Source organism: Giraffa tippelskirchi, chromosome 7 (assembly GCF_054371585.1).
Source record: "Giraffa tippelskirchi isolate mGirTip1 chromosome 7, T2T-mGirTip1v1.2.pri, whole genome shotgun sequence".
NCBI classification, from domain to species: Eukaryota; Metazoa; Chordata; class Mammalia; order Artiodactyla; family Giraffidae; genus Giraffa; species Giraffa tippelskirchi.
The window spans coordinates 94,577,171-94,596,392 of record NC_137281.1 but is presented as its reverse complement, the minus strand read 5'-3'; the positions used below and the strand labels follow the sequence as shown (position 1 = coordinate 94,596,392).

Below are 19,222 nucleotides of genomic sequence, written 5' to 3'. Positions count from 1 at the left end.
TGGGGATTGTTTTTGGAGGAGTGGGGAGTGTGGGGGGTAGGGGTGAAGGTAACCTATTTCTTTAAGAAATACAGCACTTACAGGGCTCTAGGGAATTTTAAAGCAGGGAATTTGGAAGAGTAACACATGCAAGAGTCTCCAAATGGTGAGGCAGAATCAACAACATTTACAAAATTACGTTGGGGAAAAAAAATAACATGGTAAGATCACAGTTCTTTTGTTGGGGTGTTTATAACATAACACATGGCTTCATCTCACTAGGCTTCTGAAATTAGAATGATATTGCTAGAAGATTTTTATGGATCAGGCTTTGAATTTGTATGCAAGTTTGCAGGGAATTTTGTACAAAGAAACCTCAAATTGAATTCAGACATGGGTATTTTAGCAGCCAGGAAAGGTTTTATTCATGGTGTGTCCCATACAATGTCACTAACTAACTTAGAAACAATAGGTCACAGATAGAAGTTAAGGAGGGTTAAGGCCTATAAGCAATTCAAGCAGAATTTAATTACAAAAAGGGTAGCTGAATAATGGAGCTCATAGCTAAAGGCAGCAATAGATGCAGGAATTGTAAATCAGTTCAAGGAAGCCAAGAGAAAAAGGAAATCAAAAAGAGAAACAAATCAACTTTCTTAAAAATATCCTAAGGTTAACTGAGCAAGCCTCAATGGATCAGAGAGTCAAAGCTTTATCCTTTCAACATCCCTGTGCTTTGAAAAAGACACCTAAACAGCAGTTCATTGATTTCCACAAAGGCCAAAGACCTGTGTCATCCACCCAATTGAATTCTTTTGTGCTGTACATGTGCCTACCCTATATTGTCTGCCCCCTTACAATTTTATCTCCCCATGTATACATTTCTCACACCCTGGGTAGGTCACAATTATTCCATTCTTGCTAACATGCGCTATATAATCACCTTGGGAACTGACATTTCATTCTTGCCCTTGCAAAACACAAGAGGAATTAAAGGTCCATGTCCTTGGTGTCTTTAATGTTTTATTCCTTCTGTGTATTTCAAGGGTAGTAGCTAAATGCAAGAAAGAATTCATCTCAAGCTGGAACTTAAAAAATATACACATCCAATAATAATTATACTGTTTTTAAAATGACTATATTCCTGGACAAGGAAATAAAAAGCAGTAAGGCCAACATTAAAATGCCAAAATAGCAGAGGATGCCTGTGAAATGGAGTTTACAATGGGACTGCCAGAAAGCTTGAGCTAACATTAGAAGCATGTGAAAGTTGGCAACCTCGACTCACGTGGAGCTAAGAAACTGTGTTTTTGTATATTCCAGTTCCTGTTGGTTTTGATCCCTTGAATGTTGCTTGGGGTATTACACTCCCAATTCCAAACAAATTTCAGCTAAACTTCAAAATATTTTCAACTATAAGAAACCAAACATGATTTCTCCTAAGCATAATAAATCAGCTCAAATTTCAGTAAAGCTTTAAGAATATACATAGAACGCTGAGGTGTTAACGAAGTCCCTAGGAAAAAACTATCCATCCTCATGTCTAATCTTTAATGTTTTTCTTTCTTCTATGTTATATATAAATGCTTAATCTTTTTTATTTTATATTTTTAAGCAGTCTCACTCCTACTGCCCTGAATGTCTCAACGAAGCATTCCATGCTTTTGAATCAGGCTGCTTATTTAAAAAAAATAACTCACTTGACATTTATTGGGCAGGTGGCAGGCAGACATCTCCTCTATAGGGAGAGAAAATGATTTTAGGTGTTTTCCCTACTCTCCTGCCTTTCTGACTAAGTGAATTTCAGCCCCTGATCCAAATCACAAAGGTCATCCATTAGCAGAAGGCAGAAATTAATTTGGCTTTCCCTGGCATCTTTCATACTCTGTGATCATCTAATACTTTGCATGGTCATAAGGCGGAGCCTTGGAGAATGGTCTATGTGCAGGCTGCATATTAGAATGCCACCACGTTCTTAGAGCCAGCTTAAAACGCAACTTCAGACATAAAGATCTATTGAGAGAAGGTGGCTGTTCATGTTTTAACTAGTATGCTTTACATTTAGTTGTCATTTTAAGATCTCAACTATTTTACTCACTAATATTCATAAAACAAAAGCTACACAAGGAGATTCATGGTGTATTTTTTCCCCTGTTGTCACACTATCTTGTCTCCTCTGTCATTAGTTCAGCAACTTATCACTTCAACACAGTAGGCCTAGGAAAGACATTTTACACTTTTAAACTAATATTTGATTGTCGACATGCTTACTGTGACATCCTAGATCTAGATGGAATGTGTGAGGTAGATTCTCCCTCTGCCTTCCACTGGCTTCTCTTAACAGAAATAAAAGAACAGACTAAGAAAACCAAGAAGAATAAATAAAGGTGAAGAATCTGCTGATGCAGCCCTACATGAAGAATTGCATTACTTATTTTTAGATTTATGCTTAGAAGACAAAGAAATATATCTAAGCCCCTGCCTGCCTGTATCTTTCCTTTAAGCTCTTAAAAACACATGCATATATATTCATACACACACATATATAATATACAATGCAATTACTTTGATATTATTCCAGAGATGTACTTTTTCATTCTCTCCTTTAGATTGATAACTTTTTTACTTTTCTTACACATGTCAAAACTTTTCACTTATAACCCAAGAGCTAGGGAACCAAAATTAGTAGTGTTCTGAGTGTCTTGTGCAGTGATCCTAAGTAGCCCGTAAACACTTTGGTCAATATGTATTGATAGGATTCACAGGCACTCTGAGTGATCCCACTCTGGAAGGGCATAAACCCATGGCAAGCTGAGCAGGGACGGAAGTGGTCCTGCTGTAGGCCAGAGCTGGTGAGGCAGTAACAGGATGCTCAGGGGCCATTGACAAAACGTCAAAGATTTCAAAGTTCTGACTAGCTCTCTGGTTAATGCCATGCTAAGCAGAAACATGACTTATTTCCTCCAAGGAACCAACAGACACACAAACATACAGAAATAAACACGGATTCTTTTTTTTCTCCTCCAGTTGCTCACTCTTCTTTCTCTGTCTCACATGCACCCGTGTGCACGTCTACACACATACACACACACACACACACACACACACACAGAGTCTACAGGGAAATTAAGCGGTGCCAACAAAACAGTGTACTGAGAAAGTTCTTGGATAAATTAACAACGCAATTACATTACATGACATGCCACAAGATGGATGAGGAAAACTTGGCTGGTATTATGTTCTGTTTTCAAATTGCAATTTATTTGAGGGTTTTAATGGATGCCTTATTAAAACATCTCGGCCCTGGTCAGGTTTCAGCATATGTCACAGTGGCCTGTGATTGATGACACCCTCTGCTGCTTCTCTTGCACATTTGCAGGGAATTTAAGCAAAGAGGGAATGAGCTGAGGCCCAGCTTTGTATTGATCGTGTGGAGGTGCACTGCCTGGGAGCACAGTCTAATAACATTCTCTTAGCTGAACTGCTTCACATGAAGGCATTTATTACAAGAACTAAAATGTTATATTGCTCAGAATAAAAGAATATTGTACAAACAAAAGAGTTAGCACTGAGCGTGGGAGAGGCTATGGTGTGCTCTGAAACCATGTCTTGTTATCTTTCAGAGGTCACATTTTTAAGGGTTGATGAAAAAACAAATAAAACTATGCTTAAAAAGGTAAAATGCTGTGAGCTTTATTTTTGCTTATTTCAATCAGTTATATGTAATTGTGAAATTTCATGAGAAAAAAATGCCAGGTGAGGACTGAAGCAAGCAAAGTTATTTGGAAAATAAATACCAAAATTGATCTCAGGACATTGTTTGTAGTGCCATCTGAAATCTCTAATTTACACATGCCATAATTTTTTTGACAAGCTCCCACTAAAACAGTGAGAGCTATTTGTACCTAAGAAGTAATTGTACTCCCACCCAAACAATAGCAATTTGATAGATTTTGTCATATTTTTAATTATGAAAGGATTCTATTTGAAGTTTTATAAGCCTTTGTGTTTATTGTCAAGAAATTTGTATTTCATACTCCTTACTCAAAAAAGCCAGTCACATATACATCATATGCACATGTACATCTAGTCATAGAAAAAAAAAAGACTAGAAAGATACAAAATGAAAGGACAATGCTAGTTACCATTAGGAAAATACTAATTCCACTGTGCCTTTTTGTAAATTTAATTTTCTGCAATACAATACTTTTAAAATCAAATAAAAAAGCATTTCAAAGAAATTTGTTACATCTTGCTTTATAAGAATTATTAGGCAAATAAGTATTCTTGACAGAGTCTAGAAAAAAATATATTCAAGGAAAAGAATTCATATTTCAGTAATATTTGAGTCTTTCTTGGTAACCAGAATCTATACATTGAACATTTTAAAAGATATCAGTAGTAGTTGAGGCAGAATGAAAATATCCCTATGCAATACTAAAAAAAAAAAGTTTTGAAAAACTAAGAATAAGGAAAGAGTATTGCATTTCCAGATTCTGGTAATGTTAAGATTTGTAAATTTCAGTTCAAAGGATTTTTTTTTTTTTTGCTTGACCTGCTATGATTGCTATTATTTGAACTGCCACATTTATTATTTTGTTAGCCTTTCAGGGCCTATAAAAATCTCACCTAATTGTATTGGAATCATCTAGTATCACAGTCTAAGACAAAGAAGGTGAGAAAATGGCCAACATTTTTTCTTGAAATGGAAAGAAAAAATAGTTAAAGAATGAACAAACAGCAGAAACCAAAATACTCCAAAAAGTCAGCTTTATGAGTCTCTCAAGAAATGGATACAGAAAACATTTTTTAAACGTTGACAGAAATTGTTAAGTTGTAAAAATGGATTTCCTAGCATTGTCAGTTGAATGTACCTTCTAATGTACAAAAATTCCATATTTACAGTCTTTGAATAGGTTGTGACAGCTTTGGTGGCATGGTGCAGTGCAAGAAAAGGGAAATGTTAGTTAACCTCCAAGGTCTCTTTTTCTCTTGGATTTTAGATTTCATATTCCTCTTCTGTCTTCTCATGGCCCTTTTTCTTTTATGACTGAATTCTTATGTGTGTATCAAAAGGGAATAACTTTTCATTTACCATGGAAGTAGTTATACAATATCAGAAACAATGGATTCTTTTGTTCCAGAATGAAGACTAATTTTCCAAATTTGGAAAATTATTTAACTTCAAGTCAATGAACATTTATTAAACATCATCTACCTGTAAAGCTTAAAACTCAACATTCAGAAAACTAAGATCATGGCATCTGGTCCTATTACTTCATAGCAAATAGATAGGGAAAAACTGGAAACAGTGACAGATTTTATTTTCTTGGGCTCTAAAATCACTCCAGATGGTGATTGCCACCACAAAATTAAAAGATGCTTTCTCCTTGGGAAGAAAAGCTATGACAAACCTAGACAGCATATTAGAAAGCAGAGACATCACTTTGCTGACAAAGGTCCATTTGTTTAAAACTATGGTTTTTCCAGCAGTGTGTACAGATGTGAGTTGGACCATACAGAAGGCTGGGCACCAAAGAATTGATGCTTTCAAACTGTGGTGCTGGAGAAGACTCTTGAGAGTCCCTTGGACAGCAAGGAGATCAAACTAGTCAATCCTAAAGGAAATCAATCCTGAATATTCAGTGGAAGGACTGATGCTGAAGCTCTAATACTTTGGCCACCTGATGTGAAGAGCTGACTCATTGGAAAAGACCCTCATGCTGGGAAAGATAGAGGGCAGGAGAAAAGGGGGTGACAGTGGATGACATGGTTGGATGGCATCACCGTCTCAAGGGACATGAGTTGAGCAAACTCTGGGAGATGGTAAAGGACAGGGCAGCCTGGCATGCTGCAGTCCATGGGGTCGCAAAGAGTCAGATACAACTTAGTGACCGACAGCAGCAACCTGTAAAGCAGTGTGCCTGGCAGTAGTACCATGATTCTTTGCCTCTTTGTGGTGATAGCCAGCTTTAAGAACCAGGACCTTCTCACTATAAATTTCCTACATCCACACATGCCACAATTTAGCTATCCATTAACCCCAGGTTAGAACTGATGCAATAAAGTGACAATGAGCTACTGTCTCTAAAATGGTAAAGATGGAAATACATATCAATATGTACACAGTTCGGCATTTGAGAAGAGCTATGGATGGGAAAAAATGCATTGTGTCTTTAGGATAATTCACATGTTGTATGTGAATTTTACACCAAGTGTCCAATAGCATAAAGGAGATGCTGAGCTCAGAGTTATGGATTGTTAAAAGGAAAGCAATAGCACACCACGAATGTCAGAACAACATCGGGAGGCACTGTGATGGTGCTATTTGCAAGAACAGAATTCCCTGACAATATGGGGAAGAGGATGCAGAAACATGGGACAAAGGGAAAAACAGACACACAAGAAATACAAGAGGATACAGAAGTAAAGAGGGAATGCACGGCACACCTTAAATTAATACAATATTCTGTAACAATTGTATCAATGAAACCGGAAAAAAGAATACTGCTTAGGACACAAAAGTTTTCAAATACTGTGATTATTCTTTGAGTAACTTCTAGACTGAGATCCATACAACGTATGTAAAAAGTAAATGAGAAATGGAAACTCAGATTCCTGTCTAGAAGCGGCTGAGTTAATATCCCTGTCTGCCGCATAAAATGTTCCATCACTCTCTGGTAAGGAATATTTATAACCCAAACTAACATACATGTGTTTCACTCATAACTTCTAAGTGAATCTGTGTAAGGGTGTTCATGGTGGTTGTATGTTATTCTCAAGTAATCCTTTGCATTTTCAAAGTCCCTATGTTATTTCAGGTTCTTGGTTGCATTCGCAACTAATTTTAGCTAAATTAGTAGAATGTAATTTCTTGGCAAACTGTTAAGAAGCTCAGAGGGCCCATGAGAGGATAGGTAACAGAAAATGGGGACAGGCAGATAAGCTGAGAATTGTCTGGTTCTAGACAACCTCCCTTCCATGTCTGATGATAATTTTGCAAAGAAGCCACTGGTTTAGGGGTCTCTCTTCATACCTCATAGGCCTTTTCACATTGTGGATAGGTTTTAAAAGGAGCAAACAAGAGACAGTAACCTAATGGATGAGCGTTTTCCAAACCTCTGCTTGCATCATGTTTACTTATATCCTATTGGCCAAAACATAAGGCCATATGGTCATGCCTAGAGTCAGTGTGGAGGGGAGACACAATGGAATGGGTACAAAAAAGTGTAATTCACTGGGAGCCATTACTCTATTTATACATTCAGCTTCTGGCTTCCATAATAGAAGGGAAATGCCTGTAATTTCATCCCACAAAGCTTACTCACAATGAACAAATAATGGAATAAAAGGGAATAGGGTGATATTAAAAAGAAAATGGGTAATGGATAGCAAAATAAATGATAAATGACCACCATGGAACCCTATTTATATTTTTAAAGTGAAATTATCTGAATCCTTATAGACACTATTTTATTGCTCTGAAAATTCTGGGCTATAGCTGGGTATCATCTAGAAAGGATTCATGATTTTCCTAAATGACCAGTTCCCCGTTATATGCATGTGAACTTTTCAGACTAGCCAAGAAAACTATGAATTATAATCTTGGTCTTTTTTTCTTGAACAGCCTTAATAAATATTCCTCAACTGATTTAGGTTACATCTGTTCACATACCAATTTTTGTGTCTAAATGAAAAATAATAAAGCCAAATATGAAATGCATATTTTGAAAGAATCTCACTGCTCTAGAAACTTGTTATCTTATGTGTCACACACTTTCAGTTTGCTTGAGAAATAACAGTAACTGTACATAACCATGCTACTAAAAGTACACAGTGAAATGAAAATAAGTAGATATTTTCTGGCATTTTAGTGCACAAATATAACCTCTTAACCTGCAGCATTCAAAGGTTAAATCTCAAAACTGAGTCCATTAACCTTTCTAAATGGTTGTGATATTAAAAACTGACTCTTAATAGCTATGGGTCATCATCTAATGCAATAACCATCAGCAATAAAGAGTTATGGATTAAGAACATTATCTATCTATAAAATGGTCATTTATGACACTTGTGCACAGACCATCTCTAAAATGCACAGATACCCATGACCAAGAGTTCAGACCTAATAATATACATTATGCATTTATTAGTATAGTTAGATATGAGTTTTTAAGAGAAAAATATTACATTTATAAAAGGTTCATAGTATTTACTTCAAACATGAAACTAAAAGAAAAACATCTTCAAAATTACCTTTCATTGAGCTATAACTCAGGCAGGAGGAGCTAAATAACTCAGATTGTTAAAAAAAAATAAAAATTAGTGTGTTTTTGTCTAGTGGCTGTGCCACAGGACAAATTTGGACTCATCTACATAATTGAGGAACAGTCACTCACATGAAAACTTTCATGTCTTTTCGAATAGATAATTGTTCATTTGAATTGAGCTATATTTTGTTTCTTATAACTTAGACAATCAAATATATGCTTACACAATAGTTACTATGTATCATCACCAAGGTATGCTATGTTTGAACTTCATAGTTATGAATGAAACTTTGATTTAACAGGGACTTAGCCTCAGTAAATATTCTTAAAGACTAACAGTGCCTCAAAATACACTCTTACTTCCACAAAAATAGACCCACAAAATTAACCTAAGTTAGCTGTATTTTCTAACGTTATCTACTATATTAACCTGTGTTTTGTCTTCAATCTTACAAAAGCAAGAGGAAATGTATTCATGGCTGAAATCACATTGGATCCTGTTCTTTGGAGGAGAAAGGCAAAGATACAGGAAAAAAATAGACAGGAATTTAGGATGCTTTGCATCTTACTAATCTTTAAAAAAATATGAGAACATTTTCATTTTCCTGTGTTATTTGAAATTTGTTTATTTAGATTTCTCCCTCTACATTTAGTGAACAATTTATATCTTCATTAGAACTATATGACTATTGGGTACATAATTAATGCTCCTTATGCATATTATTTTTATTTTAAAATCCAAAGTAGCAATGAAATAAGAGAATGCCAGTGTTCAGAAAAACAAGGTGCAGATTCATTAACAGGGATCTGCTATTTATGTTAATTTTTTCTAAAATATTTAAAAACACACTTACAAACAACTTATAAATATGCATTCTCTATCCAGAAGAGCAATAAACAGGTCATCTTAAATAACTCTTAATTTTAAAAGTTGTTTTTTTTTTTCCCCAGTGCTTCTAGGAATCAAAGTTCTGATGAATTAGAACTTGAGCCTGCTCTAAAGAGGCAATAACCTCTTGGTCAGTGAAGATCTTTATCTTCATGATCTAACAGATCATCTAGGCCACACACTTTCATCTGAGAGTCCATCAAGATACCTCTTGCCAACATCTTTATGACTCTCTGGGCTAGGGTAACAGATATCTGATCTGGGATTAATAAATAATGTGTAAGGCTCAAAAAATTTTCGTCAAATTAAATTACTAAAGCAAAATCTCTTTTGTACTCCCCTGCCCATAGTTCACTCCTAAATTATTGTTAAGACAATCTCAGGTCAGGATATTTCAGACCAATGTCAAGAAACTCAAAAAATTCTTCAGGGTTAAATATGGCATAGTAAGTAATATGCCATATTCAAATTGTTAAGGTGATAGAAAAACAATCTATAAGACCTAGTGAATCCATAATAATCATAGAAGCATAACTTTTGATTTTTGTTTCCTCTTCAGTTCAGTTCAGTCGCTCAGTCGTGTCCGACTCTTTGCAACCCCATGAATCGCAGCATGCCAGGCCTCCCTGTCCATCACCAACTCCCAGAGTTTACCCAAACCCATGTCCATCAAATCGGTGATGCCATCCAACTATCTCATCCTCTGTTGTCCCCTTCTCCTCCTGCCCCCAATCCTTCCCAACATTAGGGTCGTTTCCTCTTATAGAAGCCTAAATATTTATTTGGCATGCTAGAGTATAAGCTCCTTGGAAGGGTGATTTATATCTTATTAACCTTTTCAGCCAGCATGTATAAAATGGAAACCAGAGCTTCATGAATGATATTAACAAGTTGATAATAACAAGTATCAAGCATCATGTAGTTGAATGTTCAATATATTTCAGAGAGTTAAAGCTCTTAAAAGTGTCTCCAAATCATATTCTCAATAGAGCCACCAAGTACAGACAGAGTTGAAGCAGACAGCTTTCTTTCTTTTGGTAAATTTCCTTAGAACCCGTCCTGTAATGTGGTTAGTTTGCCAGACTGCTTTCACCACAGGATGTTAAAACAACACAATAATCAACCAAACTATGTTAACCAGAGTCCCTAAAGGCATATATTTTATGAAATAAGTAGAAGCAATGCAATTTCACAATAAGTATAACATCATTATAAATTCTTCTGTCAGCAATTCTCAAAAGGTGCCTTGTGTATTATCTCTCTATTCAAATGTCTAGACTTCTGTAGTTATCCTTGTACTTTTTATAATAATCCATTGAGATTTCAGATATATGTTTCTCCTACTTTTTTCTCTTCCTGTTTCTTAATCTTCTTCATCTCCTTTATCTTTCCTCTTTTTCATCTCCCATTCCCCCTCTACACTTTCCTTTTGCTTGTTGAAAAAAACATTACTGATAGTATGATAGATATCCCATTTCTCCATATTTCATTTCCTCAAATGCTGGGCATCCAACAAGTTTTATTCCAACCACTGTCAGCTGGATCATTAACCAGGCACTGATATAGAGGGAAAAGGAACCTGCTTTATATGAAGCATTAGCTTAAAGAGCAATGTATGTCAATCATTTTTTGTTGTTATTTAACTGCACAGAGGAGTATTCAAAATAATCACCTTTGTAGGATACTTACTTATGCCAACAAAAAAAGATACCACAAGAAACAAACAAAAAATTCATACTTCTGAAGTTGTATTTAGGTACTGTGACACGTTTATTTATTTTTAAAATACATTTTGTTAAATAATTCTTTAGATAAATATGAGCATTTTTATTTGAAAATGGTTCAGGGAATAAGTTGAATAAAAGGCAGGTTTTAGACTTTACCATAAGTCAGAAGGTTTTATATATATATATATATTTTTTTTTATTTTAAAGTTAAGTATTCTTTCAAATAGAAATATGGTTCTGCTTAGATAATCTGGCAGAACTTGCCTTCCTTTGGTGGAAGGACTGAATTCCTATATGTCTTAAGGAACCAAACAACTGATCACGACCACATTTACCTAAAAAGGGAGTTGTCTTTGTAACCCTTTTATGGCTTGAAGATCCTTAAGAAAAGGTAGAGAATAAACATCATGAGGATCTTTTCCACTAGGAAGCTCCTCCCTAAGAGGACTCAATTATAGAAATAACAACATGGAACTATAACAGAGAGCATGATCCCCTTTCCATCAGCTTCCAGCTGGATCTCCCCAAAAAGTAATATCATATATTAACGCATTGCAGTTCACTGATCTCAGTGAAGCCTGCCTGATTTGCCACAGAACAAAGGCCCAGAAGTTCACACAGAGTCTTATGCACCTTTCTGACTTGTTTACTATTTTCTATCTTCACTCCCACTGTTCCTTATTCCAGCACCTAAACAGCACATAGCACATGGAGGCATTTACTCAATATTTACTAAGAAGACAGAAGGAATTGATGGCAAACTTGAGCATGTTGCTTATTCATCCTCTCTCCACAGATGCAAGGGGAACAGGACTTAGGATACACATGAGGATATTAAGCCTGTCAAATGAAATATCCAGTACACACTGAAACTCCCTCTATCTTTTCCTCTCTCCAAACTATTTTTTAACCACTAATATCCTGGGAACTCATCATTACTTGGACTTTGGCATAAAGCCACTTATTTTCCTAGGAAAAATAATTCCTCTACTCCATCCTCATCTTCTCATATTAATATATGTATGTGTGTGTGTGTGTGTGTATTTCATTCCCTTTACTAGTAATTGGTTTTGGAGTAGACATGCAGCCAAGCTGTAGATGATAATATATGTCATATGTGCAGGGAAATAGTTTAGAGACTTTTCTAGGAAAGGTTCAACAAAAACACACAAGATACAGACAGTTGCATTTTTTGCTCTAGTGCTCGTATATGAAGATATGATACCTGGGATTAAGTGCCCATCTTGAGACCAACAAGGATAACAGCTATGCTGAGGATAGCAGAGTGGGGAAAGGAATAGGATCAGGATTCTTGGTAATGCAAATAAACTGCTATATTACCCAATCCTGAGATTCCATACCTTCTGACTTAGCATATAATGTTTTTTTAAAATGCCATCCTGTTCGGGATATTTTGAGTTTTCTGACGAATTGCAACCTAAAACGTCCTAACATTCCTCAAAATGAATTTTAGCAATGCTCCTTACTCTGCACTTCTGAACCTAGGAATCTTGTTTCATTACTACAGCAGCTGATCCTTATCTGAGGCCTTTAAACTCCTAGGGCTGCTTGGCAAGAGGCTTAAGCAATCATCTGAAAATCTTTACTTACTGCTATAACAGAGATGGGATCTATGATTTTAAGACAGAAAGAAATTCCTCTCTTCATTTTAGTGTGCTTTCTGATTTTCATTTTGTCACTTTAATTTCTTAAACCACTGAAATTATTTATTCTCTATAGCTTATAAAAAGGCAAAACAGCAAACTAACTTAAAGCATAGGCTCTGCATTCGAAGGTCCTTATTCAAATCTTATGATCTTCTCTACCTTGAGAAAATTATATGACACGTGTATTAAATACTATTAAGGCCTCTGTTTCCCATCCTTCAGTGGGTGTAATAGAAATTGCCTAACAATGTTATACCTGGAACATAGCTAGCCTTGACTACAGTAAACTTATTTTATATTCATTAAAACTTCCATTAAATTTACCTTGACAGACAAGCTGCCAATAGACAGACTTTGGGAATGCTCAGGACAATATAGACAAAGAATTATAGGCTTTGAAGGAATAATTCTGCATGGAAATATACCTACTTATTTGGAGCTTCATTAAGAATTGTGAACAGACTTTTGTGTCTTTTGAAAGAGATGGGAGAGAAAAGCCCTCTATTGAAAAGGAGTGCTGATGGAGGGCTTCTTCACCTTTGTACTAGAAAAGACACTACTAATGAGCCCTGCCAAGCTGAGGTGAGAGAGCCAGGTTGAGCATCACCCAGAACCTCCCCTAAAGGGTGTGTGTTTCTTGTTATGTCTGTGAAGAGAAATGGAAATAGAACTTGTTTTTTTTTTTTTTTACTTTGAGAAGCAACAAGATATATTGAAAGCTCTGCCTTTTCATTGATTTTATCTCATCTTTGATTTTTTCCCCCAGGTAATATAGTTAAAGATCTGACCACAAAATAGACAAAAGAATCACCGAAGAAGGACTTTCCTCTCAAAATAAGCTTAAGCACCTAGCACGGAGGCAGAGCTTACAAAAAAAAAAAAAAAAAATCACATAATGGATAAACACTGCCATACCTTCAGTGCATCCTTCAAGTCTTAGAATATTTGCAAGTGTTTATTTGCAAATATGTGTTTCTGGGGTTTCATGTCTCCAAATTCAAATTTTGCATAATTTAAATTCTAAACATTATGTAGATAATGCAGTGTTTACATGTGGACTCCAAAAGTCTACCTTTATGACACTGACACTACTTAAAGCAACATTTTCTGGTAATAATGTAAAAACCTTGGATTTTAAATGTTTCCGTTAAGAGTAATTGCCTGATTTAGCACTGCAAATGTCTTGACACAGCAATAAAGCTTTGTGACTTTACAGCCTTGTGCTTAAACAGCTATGCCATGGCATTTGGTGACCATTAGGCAAACTTAATTTGATAGCTTCCCTGTACTTAGCCCACTCCTACTTCACGCCCACCAAGAGTTAAAAAACAAAAAAATACTCTCAGAACTTTAGGACAATTTTTGAAGATTTCCATTGTTCCCTGAGATCTCATCTCAAATTATTAAGTATTCAACAGTGCACCCTTGGAAGAGGTAATGGAAGCAATCATATTTGGAGGTTAATTCCAGGGGTATGAGACTGTCGTAAGTGGAGAATGGAGAAGGAGCCACAGAAAAACCAATAGCACCAATAGCACCTTTTAAACTCTTGAATATTTATGCTGTATTAATTGTTTGGCATAGAAGATCATCTGTGCTTTTTACAATTATTAAATTCCCTCTTTGCACTGGGGAGAAACTGCTACATGTTTTGATATTTGCCTGTACCTTCAAGCAGTCTTTGAGGAGTGCTGTGTTAAATAGAAGTACAAAACCAAGCCCATGTGTTTTCTGACCTTATGGGAATTTGATATCTAACTAAGCATGAACATGCATTAAATCATATTCTTGTCCAAATCTCCAAATCTCTTGAATTAAGAAACTGCTGCAGGAAGTCTTTTTGTTTTGTTTCTTTCAAACACTTTGTCTACATGGGAAACAAACCTCAGACAAAAAACTGGGGTCTTGCTCAGGGGAAAATTGTTAACACACAGCACAGCAGAAGCACTACAGAAACCCAGCATTTGCCTACCAGATTTTGCACAAGTCTCCAAGGCACGGTCTACTTTGTACCTCACCACTTACCCCTGTGATTTGATATGGATGTATGTAGGCTGTCTAGGATTTTTATGTGTCCCCTTTTTTTCTGATCATCTCTAAACTGTGCCCTTAAAAATAATAGCCTTTTAGAATCTCTATAAAACTAAAATTTATCTTTCTTACCTTATGTCCATTTTCTTCCAAAACACACATATCTTGTGGATTTCTTTATACAAAATAAAATGTTATCAGCCACTCTCAAATACAAAATAAACCCAGTTTACCCTAATAGAGTTATCTTTAGAAAAAGAGCTTATCCTTAGTATGTAGATGGCTAATAAAGGAATGCACCTACAAGATACTTTGCCTCCCCTAGAATGCCAAGACTTCCAATATTTTTTTTTTTCTTCTGAATTCTGTTAAACTAATTTTGTGTGATAGGCAAATATGTCCTCCACATGCTGGTGAATTAAAATTCAGCTTTCAGTGAATAAGATTAATTGCCTCTTCAGACAAAGCTGGATTTGCGCTCCTATTAGAGAAAGAGGAGGGGGGAGAAGCAAGGGGCAGGGTGCCAGCTAGACTGCAGTATTCAGTTACACATGAAATGATTTGTAATTCTGAGTAATCACTTAGGACAAGCCCTTGCACCATTTTATCTATACATGACTCTAGGCCAAAGTCAATACTCATAGTAAAATAATGAGATGAAGCTAACTGAGCCCTTTTATTAATGCTCCAAGGAACAAATCTGATGCTTGAGTTTTTCCCCACTGAAAGTATCCACTTCTTCCTAAAAAATGAACAAGTGGGTCAGTATGCCCAGTAGCAGCCAGGGTACCTGCTTCAGCAAAAGTGTAAATAACCGGCTCTTCCCACCTTCCTCTTTCTGTTTGTGCACCCAGCTTCACCCGGCACAGGTGAAAGCACATGAATTTTGCATTACCTCTAGGCTCATTAAAGAGATCTGGCTCTCCCCTAATAGTTGCCCCTGAATTAGGGGGAGACACACACACAGCATGATGAATCTTAAGAGAAACAATGCACAGTACTTCTTTTTCTTTCTCATCAGTCTTATCAAGAAAATACACTGTTGTAGCAAAGGCACAGCTTGGTAACAGTCAGCCTGCAACTATTAGGGAAGTGAGATGGATAACCAGCTGTCTCAGTTTCCTGGAGATGGGGCACAGGACAAGAAAGGGTGCTGGGAAGGAGGGGGAAAGGAAGGGGTTGGGGAAATCCTTGATTGTAGCCCCCAAATTTCATTTCCACCTGTGTCACCACCTGTCAGATAACCAATCTGGCAGTCAGCAACAAATGGCTCACTCACTAAATAATGGGCAGTGTGTTACTCTGTGCTTGCTGAAGGCCTAAAGAATGTTGTTTTCTAGGACTTGGAGAAATAATCTAATTTACGTGATGAGTAAAGTTTTTTTTTTAATTAGAAAAACCCAATAGAATATTTCCACTTTTCACAGAAAAAAATAAAAAAACTGAACCGACTTTTTCTTAGGCAAAATCATACACATGTACTCCAAAATAAAACAACAGAGGTATAATAGAAGAAAGGGAACAAACAGTACCTGCAAATTCCAAGTTTGTCGCCTCTTAGCTTGGTGATTCTTTCAAGTCCCTTGATATCTCTGAGCACAGTCTTCTCATCTGTAAAAGGAGGATTACACACTTACAGTCAAATTGTGAAGAGTAATGCTTAGTTCAACATCTCACACAAACACAATTACTCATATCCCTCCCTCTCTTGGATTATTCATGTTACAGGGGGTGGGATACAGTGATATAAACAGATCATAGAGAGATTTCAATGAAATTACTCCTTCCAACTTTTCTTTGATTCGAGCTTTCTGTACAGGACCAAAATAGTTTTGAATTCTGTTTCTATTAGTATGCTTATTTGCTGTGCCCATACCAACAAACATGAAATTTCCCTCTAAAAAACTTATATGAATTGCCAATCAAATGATCAGTCATGGACCACAGAGAAATTACTAAAATATTTAAGTACTTACCTATTGAGCACATATGAAATTCACATTAATTCTGTTTTCCCAGACTATAATGCAGTGTTGCACAGAATCTAAACTTGGAATTTTCTTTTTCTTTTAATGATTTCAAGATGCAAAGTTCCTATGACTAAATATCTCACACTGTCCTGGGAGAAACATTCAGTCTAACGAGGACTCAAGGAACACAACACAAACATACACACATTCACATGAACACACACAAAGCAACTTGAAAAGAGCATTTAGGTAGAAGACACAGCACATATGAGGTTACCAACATTTCAGAAAGCTTGATATTAGGAGGGGGCCTGCAAAAATTTTGGCATACCTGGAGTGCAGAGAATAAGTGGAGGAGTGGAAAGAACCGAGACCCGAAAAGGCAAAAAGCCGGAATCCGATGGTACTTAGCAGAAATTCTGAAGTGTTTGCACCTGATATGGAGGAAAGGCACGCTCAAACTTCAGGTGAAGAAGAATCACGTAATGAGCTTGTTAAAAACACAGAGTCTAGGTCCTTCTACCATCAATTCCAACTCAGAAATCCTGGGGTGATTCCTGAGACTCTTCTTCCTAACAGACTCTCCAGGTGATTCTGATGCAAGGGGGTATGCAAAACTCTAAGAAACTGTGGCAGTGAATGCACTAGGAGTCATTTTATCAGAAGAGTGATGCAAACATATATATAGTATAAGAAGATATATATCTCCCAGAGAAAGATAAATTGGAGGACATGAAGACTAGAAGGATGTGCATAATCCAATCATAAAGCTTTTCCAGTGGGGCAAGTGATAGTGAAAGTCACTCAGTCATATCTGACTCTTTGCAACCCCATGGACTGTATAGTCCATGGAATTCTCCAGGCCAGAATACTGGAGTGGGTAGCCTTTCCCTTCTCCAGGGGATCTTCCCAATCCAGGGATCGAACCCAAGTCTCCTGCATTGCAGGTGGATTCTTTACCAGCTGAGCCACAAGGGAAGCCTTCAGTGGGGCATCAGGGAAATAATAAGACCACTGAACTAAATACCATTAGATAAGAATGCAGGGAAGAGGTAACAAAAATTTAGTAGGGCCCGGTGTCTTACAGCTTGGAGAAGGGAGGAATCTAGCATGACTTCCAATTTTCTGTTTTGGGTTCAGCTCTAGATGACTATGTTTGTTGAAGTGAATTATATAGGGAGATGAGTAATTAAAGAATATGCATTAAATTTTGGATACATCAGGTTTAGTAAAGTGGTTAAAAGCGTGGGCTTTGGGGTCAGATAAGCTGGGTTTGAAATCTTATTTTGCCACTGAATTGCTATGTGATGTGAACAAGTTGCCTTATCATTCTGATGTCAGAGTGGGGCAAAATTAGGAATTTTGTTAAGTAAAGCAGTTAATATAGGAATACCTCACCACAGCACCTGAAAGTGATTAATAAATGTTAATAACATTAATAAGTATTATTAATTTTAATGTCATTATCACTAGCTAGCTGGAGATATTCCATAAACAGATAAAAATATCATATAGATGGTTGTGAAAACTTCTTTTAATAGATATGATTATCCAGAGAGAGAAACATTTGAAGTAGTAAAAACTAATAGGATCCAGGAGAATACAAATACTTTAGTTGACAGATGAACACGATAAAGCTGAGGAATAGTTATGCAGAAGGAAAGCAGAAGATATTATTAAACTAAGGATGTACAGCAACTTAAGACAGAGGAAGCTGTCAACAGTATCACATGATTCAGAAAAGTTAGGTAAAGTAAAAGTGAAAAAGTGTCCACTGTTTTTGACAAATGGGAAGACATTGGTGACCTTAACTAGAATGACTTCAGTGACTTGGGCAAAAGTCTCTTTTTTAGGATGTGGAAGAGTGAGCAGGAGCTGAGAGAGTAACTAAATTGTGTAAAAGGACAAACAGGAGAGTCATCATTAGAAAAAATTTGAGTTTTCTTTTTTAATCTGTTCATCATCCTGGAAGGTTTTCACATTTATGTGGATGACCCATTCAGCACCCTTCCTTAATTGACATGAGCACATTTTCAAGCTTAGAGAAATGACTCAGTGCAGAAGAAAAAAAGAATCATTGATGGAGGAGAGTCTAAGGGGTGATAGTAAAGGATGAAATAGGGGGAAAAAAAAGTTCTAAGTGGGGCCTAGTCTTGGACAATAAAGGGAAACATCTTCCCTTGTCCCTCAAACGAAAGACTTAAACAAACGGCCAATATTCTAGAAGCCTGAGGTAACAGTATATAAAGATGATTATATTCCTGCCAGATAATATCAAGTTTTTCTATAAAATTGAAGGAAAATCTCTGGTGAAAGTGAAGAATCGATCCTGAGAGGTGGGGTAGGCATGAGAGGGGAGAGCTAAAATTTTGGAATAAATAACAAGGAGCAAGGAAGTTGGCCAAGGACTGTAAGAGCCACCAGGCAGCATGGAGGCATACAATGGCCTGTGAGCTTAGAATTTGGTTTTCTCTAGCTCTCTTAAAAGTGTGGGTAGTTGTAAGATCAAAGAAGATGGACTGTGGACTTAATTTGCATTTTACAGAGCAGATGTGATAGAAGCACAAGGCCATAAAAAGAGGGTGTTGGAGACAATGGCTTTATAGTACTGTAGACCACGTCTAAAAGTGAAGTAAGTGGAAGTGTAGAGAAGCTGTTAATCTGAGAGAAAACTGAGTACACAAAGGAGTTG

At 36.5% G+C, this 19,222-nt stretch overlaps 1 long non-coding RNA gene across 4 annotated transcripts in view; it reads right to left on the bottom strand.

Annotated features, from left to right (window-relative positions):
* LOC145512748 (uncharacterized) overlaps nucleotides 1-19,222 on the bottom strand; it is a 630,718-nt gene that overhangs the window by 116,025 nt on the left and 495,471 nt on the right. For all 4 annotated transcript variants that reach the window (XR_014058734.1, XR_014058753.1, XR_014058750.1 and 1 more), the window contains one exon: nucleotides 16,093-16,171. This is a non-coding gene — a long non-coding RNA (uncharacterized LOC145512748). The remainder of the gene's footprint in view (nucleotides 1-16,092; nucleotides 16,172-19,222) is intronic.